This window comes from Psammomys obesus, unplaced genomic scaffold, assembly GCF_907164565.1.
Source record: "Psammomys obesus unplaced genomic scaffold, mPsaObe1.curated_primary_1811, whole genome shotgun sequence".
Taxonomy (NCBI): Eukaryota; Metazoa; Chordata; class Mammalia; order Rodentia; family Muridae; genus Psammomys; species Psammomys obesus.
Genome location: NW_026593286.1, coordinates 25,351,934 through 25,357,933, shown reverse-complemented (window position 1 = coordinate 25,357,933; position 6,000 = coordinate 25,351,934). Strand labels below are relative to the sequence as shown.

General features: G+C 43.1%; 1 non-coding gene across 1 annotated transcript; it reads right to left on the bottom strand.

The window, feature by feature from the left end:
- Nucleotides 1–4,943: 4,943 nt before the first annotated feature.
- On the bottom strand, nt 4,944–5,075 carry LOC129684088 (small nucleolar RNA SNORA17). Its single transcript, XR_008721276.1, has one exon. It is a non-coding gene; the product is annotated as a small nucleolar RNA SNORA17 (small nucleolar RNA).
- Between the last annotated feature and the right edge of the window lie 925 nt (nt 5,076–6,000).

The window sequence follows — 6,000 nt, the reverse complement described above, 5'->3', positions numbered from 1 at the left end:
CTTCCTTCCTTCCTTCCTTCCTTCCTTCCTTCCTTCCTTCCTTCCTTCCTTCCTTCCTTCCTTTCTTCCTTCCTTCCTTCCTTCCTTCCTTCCTTCCTTCCACTCTCCCTCCTTTCCTTCTTTCTTTCCTTCCTTCCTTCCTTCCTTTCTTCCTTCCTTCCTTTCTTCCTTCCATCCTTCCTTCCTTTATTGTCTCTCTCCCATAGGTAGATATAATGTGTGTGTGTGTGTGTGTGTGTGTGTGTGTGTGTGTGTGTGTGTGTGTTCCTGCTCTATCCCTCTCTGCCTTATTCCTTTGAGGCAGGCTCTCTCCTTGAACCTGAGACAGTCAGGCAGCTAGTGAGTTCGAATGATCTCTTTGTTCTTGCTCTTCTCTTCTTTCAGTGCAGAAATTGCAGACACACATGGGCCATGCCTGGCTTTGTATATAGGTGCTAGGAATTTGAACTCAGGTTCTTATAACTTCACAGCAAGGGCTCTTCCTAACTAAGATATCTTCTGGTACCTTGATTTCCTTTTCTCCTCCTCCTTCTCCTCCTCCTCCTCCTCCTCCTTCTAGTGAGATAATATCTGCCTTAAATAAAAGACTAAATAACAAGGTTGCCTCTGAGACTGTAAAGAGAATACACAATAGCAGCTCTCCTGCATAGTTCCTCTTCCTGCCTTTCTCGTGTTCCTCCTTCTAATCAGGGTCTTTTGTATCACAAGCTGCTCTGCAACTCTGGAACTTGTTATGTAGTTGACAGTAATGGAAGTTCTGAACCCAGTGTTCTGTCTCCCAAGAGTATGGATGCTGCCATGCCCAGTTTATACAGTTCAGAGACAGAGCTCAGTGAACATGTTGGACAAGAACTCTCCCATCTGAGCTACTCCCAGTCCCTGAGCTGTTCTTCCTTCTTGCCCTCACCTCTCCTTAGTATTTTCCTTTGATAGGAGGTGATTTTGTGTGGAAGGCATTGATTCATAGGAATCTACATTTCTCTAGAGAGAAGAAATCTACTGCCCCATGTCAACTGCTCGCATTTCCTTCTGTGCATGTTCTCTCTTTCTTCTTCTGATTGGCATGCTCAGTTATGGCCTTCCTGTATGAAATTCTTCCTAATGGGCTCCCCAGAGTCTGCTGAAGAGTGAATTAGAAAGAGAACTTTGTGATTGGTTAATGTTGATGTGGGTGAAGATGCCTGACTATGGGTGTATGGGACCCAATCCTGGCTTCTAGAAATAGCTGAAAAATACCCTTCTTATTAAACAAAAGCATCTGGGGAAGAATGAATGGAAAAGAGAGGTTTAGGAACATTTATAGCCCTGGGAAGACAATTTGCATGGGCATCATCTTTTTATTATTACATTCTCTCTAGCAAAAAAGATTTTCCTCTTTTTCTACCGTTCTGAAGAGAACTGATTTTGAATTTTAAGCATACAGTCCCTATGGCAAGGCCTTGTGAGAAATGATAACCGTGTAGCTTTAAATCATAACTCTATTTGGGAGCCCAAAGCAGAAACAGTTTTTTTTTTTCAAGTAGAATTACGAACCGCCCATACACATTAGTGCATGTATTACACGCGTGGCTTTTCATCTCCAGAGGTGCTGTCATTCATAGACAATGTAATGAATAATCTTCATTATACATGTGGCAGGATTTAGAATTGCCATGGAAACACACCTTTGGGTTTGTCATGAGAATGTATTCAGAAAGGCTTAACTGGGCAGGGGGAACCTACTCTGATGTGGGCAGCACTGTTTTATGATCTGGGGCCCTGAGCTCAACAGTAAAGAGAAAAGCTGAGAAGCAGTGTTCATCTCTTTCTGCCTCTTGATTATGGACACAGTGGTGACCAGTAGCTTCACGCTCCTGCTGCCACAAATTTCTCCTGTGGTGGAACATTCCTTCAACCCGTGGGCCAAACAATTTCTACTTTAAGGTGGTTGCGTCAAATATTTTGTTACAATAACAAGAAAAGTAACTAATATGATAATGAGAGGGAAAAACCCAGTTTCTTTTTTTTCTTTCTCTCTTTCTCTCTCTCTCTTTCTTCCTCTCTCTCTCTCTCTCTCTTTTTCACAATGAAAGGGTTGCCCTTGATGTTAATCTTTTTTTTTTTAAGGTTTTATTGCTCTTCGTAATTTCACACCCTGCACCCCAATCCCACTCATCTCTTTCTCTCTGTATTCCACCCTTGCAACCTCCCCACAACAGAGAAAAAATAAAAATCTCATTGTGGATGCCGTAGTGTTTCACAGTGTGTCTTTTTGTGTGCACTTCTTGCTTTCAAATGTTCACTGCAATGACTTGTTGGTCTGGTACCAGGGAGGCCTCTGGCTTCAGCTACTCTTATCATTACGGGAGCCTCCCTGGGACTCCTCTCAGATAGCCTGTTCTTGCCCTGTGTCATGGAGATCCTATAGTTTTGTGTCATCACGGATTACAGTAGTTCACCAATAGGGTAAATGTTGGGATGGGCCAAGTTAAAGCCCTGCGTCTGGGTCTGAGAGGACTGGTCCCAGTACCAGCTCTCCCATCCTCATGCCCTTTGGGCCAGCTCTCTACCCTGTCACCCAGGTGATGTGCAGGGTCTGCTTTCCCCAGTGTTGCAGCTGGTGAAGGACGTGGCTGGTTCTCCCACACTTAAGACCCTGCCTGCCATAAGTGGATAGGGATGAGGGAGGGAAGGGGGATTGTCTACCATCACCCAGCAGACAAGAGGCAGGGTTGGTTCTCTCATACTCACAGCCTCAGGGCAGCTTACCCACAACCTTCCCATACAGGGCCAGGTCTACTGCGCTGCCCAGGCAAGGTACAGAGGGCCTGCTTTCCCAAGCGCTGCAGCAGGTGAGGGGCAGGGCCAGCTCTCCTGTTCTGATGACCTTGGGCCAACTCTCCTGCTTGCCATAGTTGGTAAGGGACAAGGGGGGGTGTCATCTCTCACTTGCTTATGTTACTCCTGGGTGGACAAGTGGATGGCCAGTTTACTCTTCCTCTGCCACCAGGGTTAGCTCTACTGTGCTATCCTACTGTGGTACAGGGCTTACTCTCTTGAGTAGGGTAGCTGTCCTGTTCCCATGATCTCAGAGCCAAGTCTCCTGCCTTCTGCAGGTGAAGGGAGGGGGGAATGTCTCTCCCTTGTCCCTGCCACTGCATGGGAGATGAGGGGTAGGGCCAGGTCTCCCACAATCATATCCTCAGTCTGGTTCACCTACAACTCCCACAATGTGCAGGACCTGCTCTCCTGAGTACTGCAGTTGGTGAGGTAAGCTCTCTTGTTTTCACACTCCCCAGAGCCAGCTCTTCCATGATGCCCAGGTGAGGGGTGGGGTCAGTTCTGCAGAGCCTTCAGATATCAACTGCCAGCGTCTGAATCCAGTGGGTTCAGTAACCTTGTATGGAGTTGTGGAGTCCATGGAAAGGAAGACTCTAACCACTTGTTGAAATTTGAGCAGGTGACCCCGAATGGCTTGAGCCATCTTTATTTATACAGAATTTCAGAGCATTCAGGCATAGGCAGCATTAGATTTCCCTTTAATAGTTATCCAAAAATCTCAACAAGTACTTTTAAGTTTCCCCTTCTGGCAGTAATTAACCTTGACCCAATTCTAAGTAGTAGAGTATTACAATCTAAATTATTATGTCATAGCTAAGCATACCCAAATATAGCAAGGCAAATGATTTAACTACTGTATTGCAAGCCAAATGATTATCTCTAGCCAGTTTGATTTCTGTGCAGGCTGGCAGCAGAAATGCAGTTTCAAAGAAAAAAATAACTAGAATCCAAGAATAAACATTTAACAGCAATATAACCTTTGCATCTTATCACAGTCTAATTCATTATGCTCATCATATGTTTTAAGTTGTCTTATCTGCCATTTTTATGTCTAATTTTATAGTATGGTCCTACTCTATACAGCTTTTTCATAGAGCAGAAACTAACAGTTAACATTTTTTTCATGAACCCATACTATTTTTCCCTTCTATATAAGTCCCTGTCCAAAGCAAAGATGAATCTATCCAACTTACATTTCTTTTAAGAGCATAGCAAATTTTATGTACTAGCTTGTCCTAAAAATGAACTAACTTGTCCTGAGAATGGTCTCTTTACTGTTGACATTTAGGGCCTTCCTCTATCTCTTTAGGCCCTATCTTCTCTTAGTTGGTTTTGAACTTTTCCCTCACTCCAATGTATTGGCATACTTAGGTCTTCAGAAGAAGTACTTGACATTTCTAAGCCCTTTCTCTCCTCTCAAATATTTTTTAATCATTTTTTTAAGACTATATACTAAGGAATCTTTTTAAAGGTCTTGGCCAATAATGTCTTCACTAAACCTTTAAATAAGCAGGAACCATGGCCTCGTCTTTTGAAAACTGATGCAGTTGTTCCGGATATCATTCCCACTTGTCCTTGTCAGGTGGGAGAGAAGCTCTAAGGGCTTGCCTCAAGGAGGTCACTCACGGAACAGTCATGTACCTTTCCCAGGAAATGCAACATGGCTCAAACCAATCAACATGTCCCCAGGCAGCAGCCCAGACCAGGGATACCTACCTGCCCTTTGGTGGTAACAGACCCCTGCTGATACAGGTCTATGAACACGGGTGTGGCCCCCTGTAGCAGCAGATGCCTAGACTCCGTGCTCTTAGGTGCCATCACTGGCTACTTATATCAGACTGTTCCTTACTACCCTCAAGTCTCCAGTTCTGCCTCTCTTCACCATGCCCACATCCTTCTGTCTCTCTTTGATTTTTCCACCACTTACTTGCTCCTTTTAGTGGCACCTGGGGTCTCTGGGTGTCTGGGGTCATCCTAGTAGTGGTTTCAGGGGTGCTATGCCCCACTTGCTTATTATGAAGCCAGTCAGGGGGCATCTCAGACATGGTCTTCACTTCCCCAATGCCAGGGCTGTGCTGTGCCCTACCGGTGGTCATCTCAGGCTAGCTTGCTTTTTTTCAGGGAATGTTAGGCTACTAATCATTCAGATGTTCATAGGTCAGGGCACTGAGCACACACACAGCCTCTCTCCTCTCTGCCACCTACTGACAGTCATGTGATACAGCAGCCACACTTGCAATGCCTCTAGGGGCAGGGATGTTCAGATTGGTGAACTAAAGACATCTATTCAACAAATATACGTGGTGAATATGTTGAGTGACCACTGTCATATTGCTGTGAGTTGTTTTGAAGCTACCATAGCTTTCATAGTTTTCTTTTTCGGTGGCTTAAGGGGAAAATGTCATCTTAGTGTTTTAAAGGTTGTGACTTCCCAGTTTCCTGGGTTTTGTTTCTTTGATTTCATTTAAACCCTTTTCTGATTTGGTATGAAAGGCTTGACTCTATTATTTGCTCGTAGGCAAGAAAATAGATTGTTCTGTTATCTCTTGCTTGTTGAATTTCTGTCTTAGATATCTTAGATCTCACAGCCCCAGTAAAATGCCTCATTTTATCCATGCTGTAGACTAACTTAAAACTGGTTTTATCTCTAAATAAAGTTTAAGTAAGTGTTTGTTCTTTTAATTATCTGTATTTCTTAGATATTTTTTCTTTTTACTTTTTGGCTCACATAGGTTTTGAACAAATTCTACAAGGAGTAATTTTCAGAATGGTTTCCTTAAATCTATATAATAGCATACTGAGCAGAATTCAAAGGGAAAATAATCTATTACAATAAATGACATACACATTATATTTTTCTGATGTTGGTCATTTTCTTTAACTGAATCTGTTATACTTTGAGGTTTAGAAATATTACAGTACTTAGATCTTTTAGGCAGGTGAATACACTACAAATTATAGTACAAAAATAGATTTCCCTATGCCTTAGACATGGTACTTAACAAATATTTAAACCAATAATTTTGTGAAAATAAGCAGTTGTCTCCCTGCATTAGATCTAGAAACCACATACCTTGCTTGCCGGATATAGTGTGAAGAAACTGGAGTTCAGTTGTGGATTTCTTTTCTACTAGCTAGCATACATAGCACCAGAGGTCTCTATGTAGGATGCTGGAAGAT